Source organism: Gopherus evgoodei, chromosome 6 (assembly GCF_007399415.2).
Source record: "Gopherus evgoodei ecotype Sinaloan lineage chromosome 6, rGopEvg1_v1.p, whole genome shotgun sequence".
In the NCBI taxonomy this organism is placed as follows: Eukaryota; Metazoa; Chordata; order Testudines; family Testudinidae; genus Gopherus; species Gopherus evgoodei.
This window is the reverse complement of record NC_044327.1, coordinates 114,013,909-114,034,440: the sequence shown is the minus strand read 5'-3', so window position 1 is coordinate 114,034,440 and position 20,532 is coordinate 114,013,909. Positions and strand designations below refer to the sequence as shown.

Genomic DNA, 20,532 nt, shown 5'->3' with positions numbered 1-20,532 from the left:
GTAGGGGTATGGGCTTTAGGCTGGGGCTGTGGGGTTCGGAGTCTGGGAGGGGGCTCTGGGCTGAGCCTGTGGCAGAGGTGCAAGAGGGGGTGTGGGTGCTGGAAGGGAGTTTGGGTGCAGAAGGGGGCTTTGGGATGGGGTAGGGGTGCAGGAGGGGGTGCAAGCTCTCGGAGAGAGTCTAGGTGCAGAAGGTGGCTCAGGGCTGGGGCAGGGGGTTGTGGTGTGGGAGGGGGTGAGGGGCGCAGGCTCTGAAAGGTAGTTTGGGTCCAGGAGGGGGCTCCGGGCTGGGGCAGGGATGCAGGGTGTAGGCTCTGGCCAAGCGGCGCTTACCTCAGACAGCTCGCAATCAGCAGCGCAACTGGACTAATGCAGGCTCCCTGCCTGCCCTGGCCCTGCGCTGATCCCAGAAGTGGCCAGCACCACATCCCTGCGACCCCTGTGGGGGAGGGGACGGAAAGCTCCACATGCACTGCCTGCGCCTGCAAACGCCGCCCCCGCAGCTCCCACTGACCACAGTTCCCAGCCAATGGGAGCGGCAGAGTCAGCGCTGGGGCACTCTGTCTCCGCTCCCTTCCCCCGGATCCGCAGAAACATGCCAGCCTTTTCTGGGAGCTGCACGGAGTCAGGGCAGGCAGAAAGCCTGCCTTAGCCCTGCTGTGCCGCTGCGTTTTCAGTACCTAAAATCTCCCAGTTTGGCTTCAGTAGCCTCCGGAAGATAGGGCCTGATTCCAGGAGACTCCTGGTGAAACCAGGAAGGTTGGCAACCCTACTCATCTCCTCTGCCTACCCAGCTCCTCCCTCATTCTAAGAGACTTCATGTCACAACCATCCTGCCAATAGTCTCCTGCTGAGACACAACACTGCTCTTCATCCTTCTCTTTATTACTATGGCCCTAATCCTGCCACTGATCACTGAAGTGAATGCAAAACTCCCACTGATTTAACTGGAACAGGATCATGCATTATATGACATCTTTGACAGGTCAAGCTAACACCACACAGTTACAATATGTCACTGTGAAGAAATCTCAGGAACCTCACCGGAGCACCAATCCTCAGGGCTGATCCTAGGGGTGGGAAAGCAGGGCAGTCTCCCTGGGCACTAATTTCTAAGGGGAACCATCTCACTATGCTTTTTTTCCTTTTATCGGCTAGCCAGTTTTGCTCTACTCTGATCAGCCGGCGCATGTGTGGTTCCCCCCATCCACTCAGCTGCTAAGAATGGGCCCTGTAAACATTTTCAGCCCTGGACGGCAAAGTGGCCAGGGCCACCCCTGCCAATCCTAGCATAGAGTATTAGAGCAGAGGTTGATTGCACAATCAGGCTTCATGTTGGCTTCCACTCAACCAAAGGGGATTTACAGCAGTTGCACAACTATCCACTTTTGCTGAAAATAAACAGCACCTTTAATTGCTCTGAAAAATGAAGAGCTTACTGTGCCTCAATTCATACATCAGCTTCTCCGGAGAAGAAACTGGAGTATTTATCTGGGATAAATACTAACCTAGGTGCAGTAGCACTGATTATAATTAAAGCTGTGTTTTGGGACTGAATAGCATTAGAACAACTATTCTTGAAACACATTTTTTCCTATAGGCACCAAACACTAAGACAATTATATTTCAAGCTGAATATTTTCCCCTTCCTACCAAGCACACAGGAATTCATTTTACTTTATATATAAGTTCAAAGAAATAATAAATTTCCAACCTGTTAATATATCTAGAATTGGAACATTCAACTCAAAATGGTATTAGGTTTCACATGCCACTGTGGAGAGATGGGGGGGGAGGGAGGGAAAGAGCAGAGAGAGACATAAATAAGTGAAAAACAAATACAAAGAAATTATGAATAAAGGAGTCGTCAAGAGGTTAAAAAAATATAATGAATACAGTAGAGATAGCACATACCAGGCCAAACACCTGTCCCAGCCTAACTTTTGGAGGAGTGTGGGTTGTCTGTGCTTAATGGACAGGACACATTTCCCCTTTATGTGTAAGGCACATTTTCCATTATCTAGAAACATTTTCTGTATATGCATAGATAGGAGACTCACCGGTAAAATACATTTTGCAAACTCATACAAGGTCTGTCAAACCCAAAGAAATAGTTTGCAAGGCTCCCAAAACTCAGACTCCATGAAGTTTGCCCATCCCTGCTTCTTACCTGCCGAACAGATCAACCCCACGACTCTCCTCTGCCTTAGATCAGAAGCAGCAGGCGTCATAGTGAAAGCAACGTCTCTTTTCCTCCTGTACTCTCATTAATCTTTCAGCTATTGCAACTGCTATTTTACAAATTTACTTCTTGTAAAAAAAAACCAAAAAAAAGCAGTTAAAACATACCAGTGTCCCGCCCTGTACTTCCCATTGGTGATCCATGTGTCTAGCACAAAACTGAATTCTCCTTCTCCTGCCCTTTCGGTTGCCTCGCCACCTACCACACTAGTGCACTCCACCCACTCTATGCTGAACATTTTTCATTTAAGAAGAATGCTGTCCGCTCAGCTGTGCTCGTAAGAGAATTACCATCTATTGCTCCAACTGGCTGAAAGTCATTCCTTTAATTTCAAAACAGGATTAAACAGCAATTGCTGTGGTCCAATACACACATGCCCTGGCAGAAGGGTCAAATGCCAATTCTAAGAGAGAAATCACAGCTATTGAATTATTAGCTTACACGTCATATAACTAATCCACTTGTTATTTTGGGGGGGTTGTAATGGTACTGAATGTATTAATTGGACTTGTCACAGTGTTTTGCATAAATACATTCATGGCATGAAAATGCAACCAAAGAGATACCAAAATGAAAGCTTTGGTTCACAAAGAACAAACAGCTTGTAAGCGCGTATCCTGTTAATTTAGAAATAAAGATGCTTCATTTTATTCTTTGCACCTGTTGCCTACAAAGGAAATGGCATCAGCAGACCCTAACCAACAACTGCTTACAGGTATACAGGACAAAAGAACTGCAGTCACAGCAAAATCTTATTTCTCACAATAAATCAAAGTCTACCCTCAACTGCATCAGTATAAATGCAAAAAGTGACTCCACTAAATCAGTGCCATGACTGGATTTACAGTACTTTAAATGAGATTAGAATCCAGCCCTATACATTTCGTAAGGAAGCTTTTTGTACATTTCCAGGAATTTCTTGTTGGACTAACTGAGGGTCTGATTCACATGTCAACTGCATCATCTTAATGCCATGCTAGCACTGCAGAGGGGCATTAGACTGGATGCATCTGGTGCCAGAGAAATTTCTGGTATAATGGGCTCCCCAGGCAACAAAGAGCCAGTATATCAACTCTTTGGGTATGTCTACACTACGGGATTATTCCAATTTTACATAAACCGATTTTGTAAAACAGATTGTATAAAGTTGAGTGCATGCAGCCACACGAAGCACATTAATTCGGCGGTGTGCATCCATGTACCGAGGCTAGCGTCGATTTCTGGAGCGTTGCACTGTGGGTAGCTATCCCGTAGCTATCCCATAGTTCCCGCAGTCTCCCCCACCCATTCGAATTCTGCGTTGAGATCACAGTGCGTGATGGTGCAAAAACAGTGTCGCGGGTGATTCTGGGTAAATGTCATCACTCAAGCCTTCCTCCGTGAAAGCAACGGCAGACAATCATTTTGTGCCCTTTTTCCCCTGGATTGCCCTGGCAGACGCCATAGCATGGCAACCATGGAGCCTGTTTTGCCTTTTGTCACTGTCACCGTATGTGTACTGGATGCTGCTGACAGAGGCGGTACTGCAGTGCTACACAGCAGCATTCATTTGCCTTTGCAAGGTAGCAGAGATGGTTACCATCCCTATTGCACCGTCTGCCATTGTAAATCGGCGATGAGATGATGGTTATCAGTCATTTTGCACTGTTTGCAATTGGAAATTGGCGATGATGGTTTTGTACCGTCTGCTGCTGTCATGGGTGCTCGCTGAGGTCGGCTGGGGCGCATGGACAAAATGGGAATGACTCCCCGGGTCATTCCCTTCTTTATATTTTGTCTAAAAATAGAGTCAGTCCTGCCTAGAATATGGGGCAATTCTACTTGAAAGCCAGAGAGCACAGCCGCTCTGGGTCAGAGCCCCAGAGATCCCGCAGAAATGATGAGCTGCATGCCATTCTAGGGGGTGCCCCTACAACAATCCCACCCGTTGCTTCCCTCCTCCCCCAACCCTCCTGGGCTACCGTTGCAATGTCCCCCCATTTGTGTGATGAAGTAATAAAGAATGCAGGAAAAAGAAACACTGACCTTTTAGCGAGATAAAATGAGGGGGAGGCAGCCTCCAGCTGCTATGATAGTCCAGGCAGGACATTAAAGGATGGGGGGGGAGAGGACAGCAGCCTCCCGCTGCTATGATAGTCCAGGGAGTACAGAATCTTTTCTTTAGACACAAGGGGGGGGGGGATGATGGAGCTCAGGCTCCAGCTGCTATGATGAGGACGGTTACCAGGTATTTTGTACCGTCTGCCAGGAATGACAGGGAGTCATTCCCATTTTTACCCAGGTGCCCCCGGCCGACCTCACCGAGGCTAGCCAGGAGCACTCACGGGATGATAACAGTTTTCCATCATTTTGTACCGTCTGCCATCAGGAAAGAAAGTGGAGGAGATGCTGCTGTTCAGTGCCGCAGCACCGTGTCTGCCAGCAGCATGCAGTAGACATACGGTGACATTGAAAAATGGCAAGAAACGATTTTTTTCCCTTTTCTTTCGCGGGAGGGGGGAGTAAATTGACGAGATATACTCTGAACCACCTCGGACAATGTTTTTGACCCTACAGGCATTGGAAGCTCAGCCAAGAATGCAAATGCTTTTCGGAGACTTCGGGGATTGTGGGATAGCTGGAGTCCTCAGTCCCCTCTCCCTCCCTCCATGAGCGTCCATTTGATTCTTTGGCTTTCCGTTACGCTTGTCACGCAGCACTGTGCTGAATCCCTGCTATGGCCTCTGTCTATCATAGCCTATAGATTTTTTCAAATGCTTTGTCATTTCGTCTTCTGTAACGGAGCTCTGATAGAACAGATTTGTCTCCCCATACAGCGATCAGATCCAGTATCTCCCGTACGGTCCACGCTGGAGCTCTTTTTGGATTTGGGACTGCATCGCCATCTGTGCTGATCAGAGCTCCATGGTGGGCAAACAGGAAATGAAATTCAAAAGTTCGCAGGGCTTTTCCTGTCTACTTGGCCAGTGCATCTGAGTTCAGATTGCTTTCCAGAACGGTCACAATGGTGCACTGTGGGATACCGCCTAGAGGCCAATACCGTCGATTTGCAGTTACACTAACCCTAATCTGACATGGCAATACCGATTTCAGCGCTACTCCTCTCGTCGGGGAGGAGTATAAAAATCAGTTTAAAGAGCCCTTTATATAGATATAAAGGGCCTCGCTGTGTGGACGGGTGCAGGGTTAAATCGGTTTAACGCTGCCAAATTCGATTTAAACACATAGTGTAGATCAGGCCTTTGACACGGTCCATAGAGCCAGGATATGTCAAAGGTATGGCTGGGGGAAGCGAAGATGGCTAAAGCACCACTGTTCTCCAGCTATTTTCATCTGCTTAAAGGGAGCACTGCAATAGAATAGAGGCTAGGGTAGCCCAGAGGCTGTTCTAACCTAACCTGAAGATGAATTCCTGACCCCACTGAAGTCAATGGGAATTTTGCCACTCACTACAACAAGGCCAGGATTTCACTCAGGAGTACAAAGATGGCTCAAAGCCATGTTTGCCACTTCCCAAACTAGGTGCTGTGTCAGGCAGAGCTCAAGGGCACCCATAAATAGGGCCCTATCCATTCGGTCTATATTTTCCTTTGTTTCAGACACCTCACAGGATAGGCAGCATTAACTAACCACTATCAAAAATATTGGTTGTGAGGCTGCGAACGTAAGTTGCATAGAGAACCCCTTACTTACTCCCTGTTAGAAGGATGGTGAATGTTTTCCAGCATACCCAAAAGGAGACTTTGTTTTTAAATACATATTTTATAAAAGTAGTAAACCATGTTTTAGTTGAAAACATTAAACTATCTACAGAACTTTATGTTAAACCTAAAGCCAAGTTTACATCTTGCTTTCACTGGCATTCAGTCTGCTTCTGAAAATAAAAAATTGTCTCCCTTTGCTCTGATAATGAAAGTTGCACATGCAGCAGCTAATTTGAACACATTGTCACCAAGCACAACATTAACAACCACTTTAGCAACCATACACATGCGTCAGGAACAAAGGACACACATTCATCTTCGTCCTCAATCCTGTTCCCACAATGACCATGAGAGCCTTTATGCATTAGGGCTGAATTTTTAACAACTGTTGATCCTCTCTCATTTATTTGGTGTTATTTTGATGCTAAAGAGCCGCTAACAGCCTCCGTATATGCAAATTTTTAACACTAGACCTCCTTTCTCCACAGTATTTCCCTTGGGATATGGTACCACTTATTTTTCCATGGGCAATTTTTTGCAGGATTTTTACTCATGTGGAACAAATATTCACACACACAAACTTTACATGTAAATGCCATACAAGTACCAAATGTTTTACACATTAGATTAAGATGAGATAATACATACAGCTAGTTCAGGTAATACAGCCCTCACACATTTGTAATTTAGAATAACTCAATATGTTCTATTAAATGGGCCACTTCTAGCAAGTGTTGAATGAATACTTTCAATTACCGTTGACTCCCACTGAGTTGCAGGAGCCCAGCAATCTTAAGGATCAGACCCAACTCTTACAGAAAAGACCTACAGAATTTTGTGGGAATGAAATCAAATGGGGCTAGAGAAATATAATAGATAACAATTGTTCTAAAATCCCATAGCATTTAATAGTGGCAATAACATTTTGAACTATTTTATAGATATTAATAGCAAAGTTTATAGGATGGTTAAAAAAATCCAACAGAATTTTTATCATTCTATTAAATATTATAGGTTTTTAAAGCAATTGCTGTAGAAATCAATAAGATTCAAAGAATAGTTAACCTTCTTATTACCTTCTATAGGACTTTACCAAAAAGATGTACTTGAAGTTGACAGTACTGAATCAACAACTTCTATTACTTCGTAAGTATTGCTTTGCAATGTCACATTTTATTTAAATGATTAGAATCCCAATCATGAAAGCAACAATTGTGCCTTTTCCATAAGACAGTTTTACATTCTTAAAAATGTAGTTGACAAAGTGCATTAATTACCATAGGGCAACAGGGGAGATGTACGCAGTGCTGAGGGCAGTAAGTTGCACAAGAAAATGGGCAGAAGATTGCTGAGAATCCATGTGAGCACCGCTTGTGGCAACTCCTCCTAATAACTCTTGGGCAGTTGTAAAGTCCCCTGCAGGGTGGTATGGGGAAGCTGCTGGCCAGGACTCAATGGAGATGTGCTGGCGCAGAGAGAGGGAGGTCTGGTTAGCTGTATGAATGTAACCTCCAAGGTCCATTGATGGTGAAGGGGCAAACTCTCCCACTCACTGCATTTGTGTGGGGTTGTTGTGTGGGGACTAGAAACCAAGTTTGTGGGTTATAGGGTGGCAGACACCTCCATATCACTACCTGGCAGCCATGATAAGGTTGTATGTGTTATCACATAGACCCTGAGGAGAAAAATACCATAGGAAGTACCACCTAGGAAGAAACACTGACAGATTCCTTTGTGACCCCTGATTGGTCCAGAAGCCCAGGAGGAGTTCCAAGAAACATCCATTCAAGGAGGTTGACTCCCCAGTCAGCTGTAGCGACAGATCTGCTTCTTGGCTTGCTCTCACACTCCCAACCCTGATTTGGACCCTCTGCCTCTAACCTTGAACTTGGACTACAATCCCGACACCTGGCTTAAGTGCTATGACTATGACTCTGGCTCTGCCCCATTCAGTGCTTGGTTCCTGACCCTCATTCTGACTCCAACTTTGATCCTGGCCTCTAACTGCCACGTCTCCGACCACCAGACCTGACTTCCCCTGCTCTAAGCACCGGACCTGACCCCCTAAGCCCTGGTCATGACAATCTGGAGAAGTTTCACAGTGTTTCTTCCCCCCTGTGTAGGGAAGCATGTGACAGAGATCTTTTTAACTGAGTGCCATTTCTCTGAAATACATAAGCAGCCATAAAGAAGAGAGGAGGCCTCTGCTCAGATGTCGGGCATACCAAAAGGCAAATGAACAACCAACAGGAACTAACTGAGGCCCAGAGTTAATCCTTTAGAAGATGTGACACAAGCAAAACAAGAATTCTCTATTTTGAGAAATAAAAGTGAGATAAACCCATTCCTGGGGATGTTTAGTGCTGGAGAGAACCCTCGCTTCAGTGGAACAGGGAGTGTTTGTTATGATGAGGATGTGGTCATCAGGTAAATCAGCGAGGTAGCTACAAGTACAACCTTTGTTTTTGCCATTTTGTTCCATGATACTGTTTTAGTAGCTATTGACTTTTCAAACAAATTACCTCTATATCAAACACAGGCACCAACTTTTCAAAAGTGCCGGGGGGGTGCTCGACCCCCAGCTCCACCCCAGGTCCCACCCCCACTGCACCCCTTCCCCAACAGGCCCCACCCCACCCCTGCTCCATCCCGCCCAGTCCCGCTCCTCCTCTCAAGCATGCAGCATCATCCCTCCTACTCCCTCCCTCCCAGCCTCCTATGTGCTGCAAAATAGCTATTCATGCTGGGCAGGAGTCACAGGGAGGGAGAGGCATTGAGTTGCAGGGTTCACCGGTGAGTGGGAGGCGCTGGGAGAGGTGCTGATACGTGGGTTGCCGGTGGCTGCTAAGCACCCACCATTTTTTCCCCTATGGGTGCTCCAGCGTCAGAGCACACACAGCACCTATGATATCAAATAATCAGCCCTTGCAGGGAGAAAAGGGGTGTCACACCACATTTCCTATTATCCCATAGCATTAACCTCACACCACCATGGTAACCCTGCTGCAACATTCCCAAGGCTACAATTTGGACTGAGGGACATAGTTTTGTAAAGGGGATGAACATAATGGAACAGTCTATCACACCTGCCTCAACAGCTTCACCATTTTTGAGAGAGTAAGATACAGAGAGAACATTCTCTTTGCTGCACACAAAAGTCTGCTATCCCAGATATGATCTTACAAGTTTCATTTTCAATAGTAAGCCTTTTTAATAGGTTATATGACACAAGTAGTAGTTAACGTAACATACCAGTATCTCACTGAGGGCTACAAATTTTTAATTCTATTTTCCCCAATCAATGTATATGTGTACATCTCTCAGAAAATCAGTCCCAAGATGTCCGAAGTTGGACATCCAACAACTAGGGTGCCCAAAATCAGTGGCCAATTTTGGGATTTTTCTCTTTGTTTTAATTCCCCCCTTTGTAAAATAGTTCTTCCCTATGAAATTATATCATAATTTAGTTTATATTCAAAGTGATTTAATCTATAACACACTACATAAGTGCCAGGCATTATTAATATCATAGATGTTAAATATGATGCACATAAAGCAATGAATTATAGTCAATACTTTCTACCTTGGTTAGAAAATCTATTTGGTTTGAACTGGGGTCTGTTCTTCCATGTCTGAGTAATCAATGCCACTGGTGAAAATTATAGATGGGCCTGAACTGCCAAGCTTGGTTATGTATCCAAACTTCTCTATAGTCTAAAGCGTGGTGTTCTGGCATTTTGCATCTGGTCCACCATCTTGCCTTTTTGAGGCGGCACTAAGGTCCACAGGCTTATCATCTTGGTTGCAATCCATCCATCACTTCCTAGGCTTTTTTCAGTGCCTCTTCCTTACCACTTTCTCCTGGCACGCTATCTTCACCAGGTCCCCTTCCTTCATCCTCCACGTGTCCAAAACAGCTAGTTGCACTTCTGGGATTTTTGTCAACCACATCACAGATTTTGACTTCCATTAGAATATTTTCATTTTGAAATCTGTCTCTTTGTATAGCTCTTCTTATGGCACAAAGACATCTCCTCTCAAACACCTGTAGGCGTTGTACCTGCTGCCTCTATCACCCATGGTTCTGCACCATTGAGCATAGATGGGTGCACCATTGCTCTATACAGTTGGGCTATTATTCTATGTGGCTTGTCATATACAATCCCTGAGATGTTATTCCACACTCTTCCAGCTCTACACAATCTGGACTAACTAACATTCAAGCTCGCCATCTTCCGTGACCCAACTGCCAAGGTACACAAACTGGTCAGTCTGGTTTACTCTCTCACCATTAATCTCTATGTTAAATTTCCCTGTGTCAACTCTCCTGATCCACATGACCTCAGTCATGCTCATTTTCATCTCAGGCCATCTTAGCTGGTCATACCCCTGGTTTACTATTTCCTCTAGGTTTTCTTTTGAGATTCCCTTCTTGCTATGTTGCCAGTATACAGTAGCTTCTCACCTTCTCCCGTTGGGATATTCCTGCTGACATAGTCTGCTGCTATCATATTGATGGACTAAGAGCCAACCCCTAATGCAGTCCAACTTCTACTTCAAAGGGATTTGTCATTCCAAAACATATTCAGATCACTGTTTTCGGGAATCTATACAGAACATTCACCATAGTTATTAAATCCTCAGACACTGAAAATTTCCTTGGCACTGTTGTAAGGATCCTTCTGTCCATTTTATTGTATGCTTGTTCCAGGACAATAAAAGCCCAGAAGCTCTCTCATTTGTCAAATTACAAACAATCTAGATGGAGCTACTATAAAATGGGTACATAATTGGTTGGAAAACTGTTCCCAGAGAGTAATTATCAGAGATTCACAGACAAGCTGGAAGGGCATATCAAGTGGGGTCCCTCAGGGATCAGTTCTGGGGCCAGTTCTGTTCAATATCTTCATCAATGATTTAATTAATGGCATAGAGAGTACATTTTAATGTCTGTGGATGATACCAATATGGGAGGGGCTGCAAGCACTTTGGAGGATAGGATTAAAATTCAAAATGATCTGGACAAACTGGAGAAACGGTCTGAATCAAAAAGGGTGAAATTAAAAAAGGACAAATGCAAAGTACTCCACTTAGGAAGGAACAATCAATCAGTTACACACATACAAAACGGGAAATGACTGCCTAGGAAGGAGCACTGCAGAAAGGGATCTAGGGGCCAGAGTGGATCACAAACTAAATATGAATGTAACACACTTGCAAAAAAAGCAAACATCATGCTGGGCTGTATTAGCAGAAATGTTGTAAGCAAGACATGAGAAGTAATTCTTCCTCTCTACTCTGCACTGATTAGGTCTCAGTTGAAGTACTATGTCCAATTCCGGGTGCCACATTTCAGGAAAGATGTGGACAAATTGGAGAAAGTGGAGAGAAGAGCAACAAAAATAATTAAAGGTCTAGACAACATGACCTATGAGGAAAGATTGAAAAAAAATGGGTTTGTTTAGTCTGGAAAAGAGAAGACTGAGAGGGGACATAAAAGGTTGTTATAAGGAGGAGCGAGGTAAATTGTCCTCATTAATCTCTGAGGATAGGACAAGAAGCAATGGGCTTAAATTGCAGCAAGGGCAATTTAGGCTGGACATTAGGAAAAACTTCCTGACTGTCAGGGTAGGTAAGAAGTGGAATAAATTGCCTCCTGAGAGTGTGGAATCTCCATCATTGGAGATTTTTAAGAGCAAGCTAGACAAACACCTGTCAGGGATGGTCTACTCTAGATAATATTTAGTCCTGCCTTGAGTGCAGAGGACTGGACTAGATGACCTCTCAAAGTCCTTTCCAGTCCTATGATTCTATTACAACAATACAAAAGATATAACTGGGTTTTGTTTCTTTGTTTTTTGTTTTTTTATGTAATGGGAAACATTTGGGCAATTTTTGTTTCCTCTGATGATGTTTAGAAAAAATCCTAAATCTTCCTGTCTCAACTGGAGATAAAAGTTCTCTTCATATCTTATTTTCATCTATACATCACATATGTCACCATCTTTTACTATGTGATAAGGTCATATAAATGTCTCCCCAACCCCGGAGAAAAGAAGAAACTGCCTGGCTGCCAGTGAATTTATTAAATGATTAATAATTAATAGAGAGAGAAAAATGGACTTTATAGAATCATAGGACTGGAAGGGACCTCAAGAGGTCCTTTATGGCATAGGACCAGAGAACAGGAAAGATAAGCATTTTTTTAAATGCAATTAACAGATAAGAATGGCCTTTTTAAACTATAAAAGAAGCATTGCTTTAACCATCAGCTTGACTGGAAGTTACAAAGAAGAAATCTAAAAAATCTAAATACTAAATTAGCTGTGGCATGTCAAAAGGCCATCACTGGTCAACTCAATCCAGTTCCAAATTTTGCTGCTAGTTTCCATTCATGGAAGCTGCTTACATTACAAAAACAAAATGCACTGTCCCAACATTTACACTGACAGACAGACAATAACAGTTGCCTAAAACTCATGTCAAGCTTTGCCACTGTATAAAGTTTCTCTTTTGAGGCCTAATCCACTAGGTCGGCTATATAACTACTCATTCACTTCAACAAGAGTTACACAGCTGAAATGCTATACAACCTTTTCAATATTAACCCTTCATAGAATACGTGTGTGCATACCTATTGCACTCCAGTGTATCAGCAGAAAAATAAAATCCTCTGTGCAAGTGCCAAAACAACCCACCATCCAGCAATATAGGGCCAGAACCTCAGCTGGTGTAAACTGGCATAACTGCACTAGAGTCAATGAAGTTTAACCAAACTACATCAGCTGAGGATTTGGTCCATTTTATGAGTCTCTTTTTACTTGGGCTCTTCACAGTACACCAATATCATTAGTGTCCAAAAAAGTTGTCTGATCGTAGCAGCTGGCTAGTACGATTCAACTCTCATGAATGGTTTTTTAAACTCCCTTGCATCTGTGCATGTAGAGTTTTGGCTGCTCAACACACACACTTTGGGTAAGCACTTTCAGTTGGGGGAAAAACAGCTCCTCTTGCTAAGACTGGACTTTTTGAATTCTCAGCATCCCTTGCAAAAGACAGAAAATCAAAACTCTCCTCAAAAGCTATTCTGAAAATTGGTATAATTTCCTCCTGCTCCTCACATTCCCCCGCACCCTGCTCATCGTCTCTTACTCACCCACATTCTGACTTCTCAGTTTCCGACCCCATTCCTTAGCACATTTCCCCTTCCTTATTTCTCGCACAATCTCATCCTGAAAACCTCCACATTCTGTTCACTGCCCAACCCTCACATCGTTACTAAGAGGCCATCAACATCTATATGAGCAGCCTGACTTTGGCCCCCTTGGCAACAATGGGGGAGTGTGGCCAGCTTTGTGCAGGCCACTTTCAATTTCCCCTGCAAAGGTCAAATGGACATGGCAGAGATCTTGCTGAGGCTAGCCCGTGGCTTCACTCCCACTGATAGTAAAGGGAGATAATGGCTATTTTGGATAAGAGCAACACATCTTAAGAATGAAGGCTGAAATCAGAAATTCGTGCGAACCCTTCAAAAACACCAAATACCACAAGTGTCACAATAAAATCACGAGAGCTGAAAACAGTATAGTTACCAATTCTAGACAGGTTTTTAAAGAATAGCCTGGAAGCCAGATGATTTCTCTGAATGGAACTTGGGCATTTTTGAAAATTTGACTGATGACCATACAGGTGCAGTAACCACACAGAGTCACCACAATTTTAGAATTCCATACACCACAATATGTATAGTACCTGCACACTTTAAAGGGACTGGCAGAGTTCTAATTAGGGCAAGAAAATAAAACAGCGACAGCTGAGTCAAAGGAAAAACAGACCATCCCAACTTGTCATTCTTCTCAGGAAAAACATTGGAAGGAAGTTCAGTGCTGATGCAGCCAATAAGTTTTTTTGTTTTTTTAACAGAGTAAAAGCCAAATAAAATGAACATCTGGTTTAAAAAAAAACAGAACCAGATAAATTGTTTATGCCCTTTCCAAAGTCCAAGCCAAGCCAATTCCCCTTCTTCAAAAGTTGGGCAAATTAAAGGGCATGGCTTTAGTTCAGCCCATTACAGAAATATGGAACAGCTGCGAAGTTCAGCTCAGAATCCTGCCTGACCTGAAGCCCAGGATCAGGGAGCTTGGGTTCAAGGCCCGTATCTTTCTCTTGCAGCAAATGAAAAAGTTAACTTCTGTGAAGATTTATTTTTTCTCCCCACAGTTCAGTATAGTTCCCAAGTGCTGGGTTTGCATCACACAACTTCTTTTATAACCTGAATAATTTCATTTGTTCAGTTTCAATTCCAACAGCCATCTGTTACAATGAAACTGTGTGACTTCCATATCAAGGCTGCTTTCACAGCCTCTTGAGGATACTGACCTCACAGTGACCTCAGAGACAAATGGGTCTGTTTACCAAACAGAAATCAAATTCCTAAAGCAAAAGACAGGATTTAGGGTTACACTGTAGCACAGAGCCATACACCCACAACAGCGTAGCATGCACCACCTTAGCAGGAAGTATGGGAGACAACACTGCTCCATACAAGCCTTCTAGAGGTCCTGCTGCATTTTAGCTTCTGCAGCAGCTGTACAAAGACCACACTGGGTGTGCTCCCTTCCTTAGCCAGTTGAGCTCCCTCTGCCCAAGGACTCCTAAGTGATGCCTCTAGGTAGCCACCCCTTGCGCCCTCCCTCTTTTCCCCTTGCATACACATACACAGAGGCCAGATGTTATTTGGTCCTTGATATCAGGGACAGTGATATCTCTAGAACTTCCTCAGATTTGCAAAATGGAGCAGACCCTGACATCACAGCAGGTGGAAGGCAATACGTGACCTTCAGACCTTACCCCATGTCACTTCTGTTCATTATCGCATAAAATGATACCATCCTGAGTTGCTATTTAATCTGTTTTTCTTCAACACAGTTATAAAAAGGGGAGGGGAGGAGAAATAGCGTTCCTTAAATAAGAAACAAGAATCATGATGTATCAATAGACTTTGAAATAATATCGTACGGCCTAGTGGGTCTCGAACCCCGACCTGCAGAGTTGTCAGACATCGAACACCTCCACATTGTCACCCAGCAGCAGCTGTAACCGACTCACGCTGCCTTACTCATGATCCACTGTGGGCCCAGACCACAGGAGGTCCCATCTTCAGGGGTTCGACAAACAGCAGCCTCACAGTGCCTGAGTGGCTCCCCACCCTATATAAACCCAAGGGGTGTTTGAGAAAGTGTCCAGGTAACAATGCAGCTAGCTGCCGCAACCACCCTGAATTCTCTCTTCCTGAACTCCTGGTATTGGAATCAACTCTGACTTGGACCCTGACTCGGACCCTGACTCCTGCTCAAAGCCCAGACAACCCACACAGACCCCAATACCCAGTATTGATCCTTCACGTGATCCCCAACCTGTCTCTGGCTCTGCCCTTTGGCCTAATCTTTGGCTTGACCCTCAACCTATTGACTCTGATACTAACTGCAAACCTCAGCGGTTGTTTCTGTCTATCAAGCTATTGCCACTAGTCCCACCTACCTTCACCCAGGATTCTGACACAATATAATCTCTAGTATATACAATCCAAGAGGGCCAACAAGTTGCTTTAACTTCACTGCCCATCTCAGAACAACAAAATCCTGGTATACTGAAATTGAAGATTGCCACATATACAGTATGTGCAAAATTCTACAGTTCTGACTCAGGCCAAGGGAGGCTCGTGAGAGTAAAGATTAAAGGATTTGACTCAGCAGTTATATATACATTTTACAGTTTCAGGTAGCAATCAAAATGTTATGTGCGCAATTGTTTCCATCAATATCATTTTTTGCATGTAACTCTCAGAACCCTCTCTCATTTATTATAACATGGCTACATCAGCTGAAAGTTAAACAAGTACAGAAGCTATTTAAATTTGGTTAAAACAGTATGTTACAGATTGACATGTTACAGATATGGAGATAGAAATGGTTTGGAAGTCTTTGCCATTTTCCATTCCTACTGAAAAAAAAACACAACAAAGCTTACATTCAAATGAGAAAAGAGAACTAGAATACCTTTTCTGAAGAAAATAAGAATGATTTGTAGCACCTTTAGATGTTCTCCATAGCACTGTTGTATCAAATTCATTAAGCATCAACACTTGGAAAAGTTTCCAAAGGTGTTAGTCCCTGCTTGGCAGTTCATACACTGCATCTGCAGTCAAAGTGCTGCAAAAATGCCATCAATGATCAAACCAGCCAATGATCAAACAACGGATGCAAAATAAAAACAGAAAAGAGAAATAACAGAGGTTAATATTACTGTGGAGATCTTGCTGTTTTACTTGTGATAACTTCACTGTTTTGTTATCAAATTATGCTACATGGTTTCAGCCCTAGCATGCTTTATGCTTGTCTACTATGCTACAAATGCATTTGCTAAATCCAACATTTATTTAGTTAGAAGTAAAAGGATTTTTTTTAATGCATCTGGCATTTAAATCAAGTAACTATTAGCATAGGAAATGACCAGCATGAAGATACTAGACTCCAGGAAAGACAGATGAATACAGGGAGTCAGCATGGGATTGGATTTAATGCCCTGTTTACTAGGGATCTGCAGTGCTGATCTCAAGAACTTCCTGTAGCAGACTGAGCTCAGTTGCAAAGGTTAAAAATGCAGGCTATGATAAAAAGGGAGATTTAATTAACTAGTTTAATTGGACAAGGAGGAAAAGCAGCTCCAGTATACCTTGTATACTTCAAAAAGAAAGCAGACCACTTTAGCATAAACCAGGACACCTGCAGAGCTTAAAGAGCTATTTGTCTTTCATATAATCCATTAAAAAGTTCAGAGATCTATTTATGAAAGAAACAAAAGGAAATGGACATTGAAATTTAAACAGAAGAAACTAATTATATAAAATCAACTGGACTAAATTGTATCATTTTTTAGAATAGCATGAACTAGTCTCTACTACCAGCAGCTATTAGTTTTCCAACACATGAGCAACTCAACAAAACTTCAGGTCATATTTACAAATATTCAAATAAATCACTGTAGATTTTCAACACTTACCACCTCACACATGTGACCTACACACACAAATGTAGAACCAGTAATTCAAAGGATACCTATTCTCTACCAGGGAAGGCAGTGTGCAGTTGCGTATAGGGTAGTCATGTACCAGGAATCTGGAAACTTGGGTATTAGTTCTCATTCTACCACTGACTCATGGAATGTCCTACAGCAAGTAACTTAATCTCTCTGTGCCTCAGTAAATAGAAATGATATTTTCACACAGTGTACTAATTGCACTTTAAGGTCTATGGATGAGAAACACTACGTGTTACGATTAGATTTATTATTAACATGCCTAAATCCAAGCTGTCCACCATCTGTCAGCCATTAAGAACAGTTTTAACAATGAGTATTTGTATGTTTTCAATACAAATGTTTTCAAAATAACCACAATTGTTCTCTCCCAGCCATTTGCTATTAAATCTCTCCAAAAATGGCATGTCATTAGAACAGACATGCTTCTTATTTTTCCCAGGGCTTCGCATATGCTCACCTGCTCTTCAAGGCTGCCTTGAGTTGTGCTTATCCCTTCACAGGGGAAGGGTGTGGTTGTCGATTGCATACATGGAGGAAAGCAGGGATAGTCTAGGCGCCGTGGCCAGGTGATAAACAACAAGTCATTCTCAGCCGATCTGAGTTTAGCACAAATGATAACAAATAATTCCATTTAGCATGCCAGTATCACTTTTCCGGCCTCAAAGCTCTGTACAACCCTTACTTACTTAATCTTCACAACATCCCAGTGAGGTAGGGAGGTCAACAGTATTATCCCGGTACTGCAGATGAGGAAACTGAAATAGGATTAAGTGATTTGCCCAAGGCCAACCTGTGAAACAATAGCAGAGCTGGGGTAGAACTCACGACTCTACAGTTCCCAGTCTCATTTTCTTTCAACTAGGCTTCTCAAACGTCTCACTGGCTTCTCAAAAGTCAGGCTAGAAATAACTAAAAGCAGAGACTGGCTGAGGAGAGACTCCCTCCTGTGGGCATAATTCAGCTCTTAGCCCTGAGGATCCTTCCTCTTCCCCACACTCTTTATCCACAAATGACACACACACAACCTTTTGAGATGCAAACAGACAGCGGATCTCTTCCAAAATGTATTTCTGAGTTACAATAGGAAAAGAATAGCCTTTGGCAGTGAGCAAGCTGAACAGCACGTGACTTTAAATGGACAAACATCCTAACTTGTTGTGCAAAGAAAGTCGAGTCACCACCTCCTGCAAACTGTAATTTACTGGGAGGACCCCAGCTTATTCCCTGTGCCAACTAGATGCCTCCCTTCTAATTGCCTGTTTTTCCTGAAACTACAACCCAGCCTACCAGCCTACCAGATGGAGCCCTAATAAATCTAAGATACAACTCCATAAAGTAGGAACAAATATGATCCAAATATTTGATAACTAAGGCCATCCCAAGAGATTTCCCCTTGGTCTCTGTGGGACTCTCCCTATACATTGCACAGTGAGTGATTACTTTCTTTATGTTACTTGTCTAAATTAGAAGATCAGCGGCTCCTCAGAGCAGAGATCCTATCATTACTATTATTAATCATCATCATTTACACAGAACTACATAGATCTGAGAAGTACCAATTGTGCTACAGAAAAAAATAGCAGCAATAATACACATTAGTGCATGTAGCATTACTTTGGGGCAGGGGTCAGCAACCTTTCAGAAGTGGTGTGCCGAGTCTTCATTTATTCACTCTAATGTAAGGTTTCGCGTGCCAGTAACACATTTTAACGTTTTAGAAGGTCTCTTTCTGTAAGTCTATAAATTATTGTTGTAAGTAAAATAAGATTTTTAAAATGTTTAAGAAGCTTCATTTGAAATTAAATTAAAATGCAGAGCCCTCCGTATTGGTGGCCAGGACCCCGTTAGTGTGAGTGCCACTGAAAATCAACTTGTGTGGCACATTCGGCACACGTGCCATAGGTTGCCCACCTCTGCTTTGGGGTATTTCTGGAGAGCCACCCACTTACTCTTCAACCAACAACTTTTCTATAGGGGATGGAAAGGTAAAAACAAGAGCACAGACCAGGGCTGGCCTGAGGTTTCATGGGGCCCTGTGTGAAGTATACATGCAAGGATCCATTCAGATTCTTCCCCACCTTTTATTGTGTGCCACCTGTTCCATATACTATACTCAACTATCTCCCTCAAGACTTTTTGACTCCTCCTGCTCCAAGTATCATCTGTTTATAAGGTTCCATGACTTCTCGGGTCCTCCCACTCACCCATGTTAACTAGAAAAGTGCAGGTGAAGAACAAGTGTCACTATAGGGAGCACTTAGACAATACACCCTTCAGGCCAAGGACACTCTCTCCACTTACATATGTACAGTACCCAGCACAATGGGGCCCCAATGCCAAAAGGGGCCTAAATCAAGATTGGCTGTTTCTCTAAAAGCTATGCTCTAGAACAGTGGTTCTCAACCTGGGGGGCTGCAAGCAGGTTTCAGGGGGTCCAAAATAAATCAGAGAGCAGGGCCAGTGTTACACTTGCAAGGGCTCATGGCAGAAAGCCAAAGCCTGAGCCCCGCCGCCCAAGGCTGAAGCTTGAGCAATTTAGCATCGTGGGGCCGCCTGTGGCGTCGGGCCCCTAGCCACTGCCCTGTTTGCTACCCCCTAATGTCAGCCCTGGCTTTTAGTCTACTGGATATAGAGAAAAACAGTTGTTGTGGCACAGGTGGGCCAGGGAATTTTTATAGCATGTTGTGCTACTCCCTCTGATATCAGATATCAAAGGGCTGGTCAAAAAATAAGTAATCTGTTGCTCATCAAGGTGTTTTCCAGGCTACCAAGCTATCCACTTCTTTTGCATATGTATGCAATACTTAATTTAATTACATGTAATGTCTCTATCAAATAATTTCATTGCTTACTAAGGAAAAATTGGAGAGAGGGAGAGTGTCACAGAAACACTGTGCTACCCAGACAGTAAGAAACACTGAAAATACTGTCTCATGTATTTGGAAAAAATCCTTCCTGAATATATTTAGGAGTTTAGCCAATTAGGACACATGGAAGCAAACTTTATAAACTGCTAAAAATGACTTGTCTTCAAAAAATTCAGTAAATAGATTCCATGTCTGAGGTACACTGAATATTTTCAGATACTGATGTCTCTTGATAAGGTGGACTGCATTTATAAATGGTAGCTCCTAATAATTAAACCGTGACTTGACAAAACTTGCTGTAGCATGTTTATTTTCTTCTGTTTCCACAAAGACAACAGGATTGGCACAGGCCAGACCTTTATATACAGGTGCCATAAGTACAGAATTCTTTGGCTCCCACACAACACAAGGCAGAGATAGTTACGTCCCCTTCCATCCCAGTTCCTTGGCTAACCCAAATCTTTCCTCTCTCTGGATCACCTCCCATTTCACTTCCCAAGCCTGGCCTATTTATTTGCCTGTCTTCTTTTCTCCCACTGATTTCACAGATGGGGCCCTCAAGTATAAAAAGTCTTCATTTCCCATGGCTTCTTCCGGCACTGGAGGTTCTACTAGAGTCCAG

At 43.2% G+C, this 20,532-nt stretch overlaps 1 protein-coding gene across 6 annotated transcripts in view; it reads right to left on the bottom strand.

The window, feature by feature from the left end:
• The window catches only part of PDZD2 (PDZ domain containing 2), a 210,946-nt gene that overhangs the window by 124,800 nt on the left and 65,614 nt on the right, over nucleotides 1–20,532 (bottom strand). Inside the window, exon 1 of one of the 6 annotated variants that reach the window (XM_030567202.1) lies at nucleotides 2,347–2,419. The exons of 4 other annotated variants lie outside the window; for them this stretch is intronic. The gene's annotated coding sequence lies outside the window, so the exon portion shown is untranslated. Of the gene's footprint in view, nucleotides 1–2,167; nucleotides 2,269–2,346; nucleotides 2,420–20,532 lie in introns of those variants that run through there. One more of the 6 variants, XM_030567200.1, reaches the window with a different exon arrangement.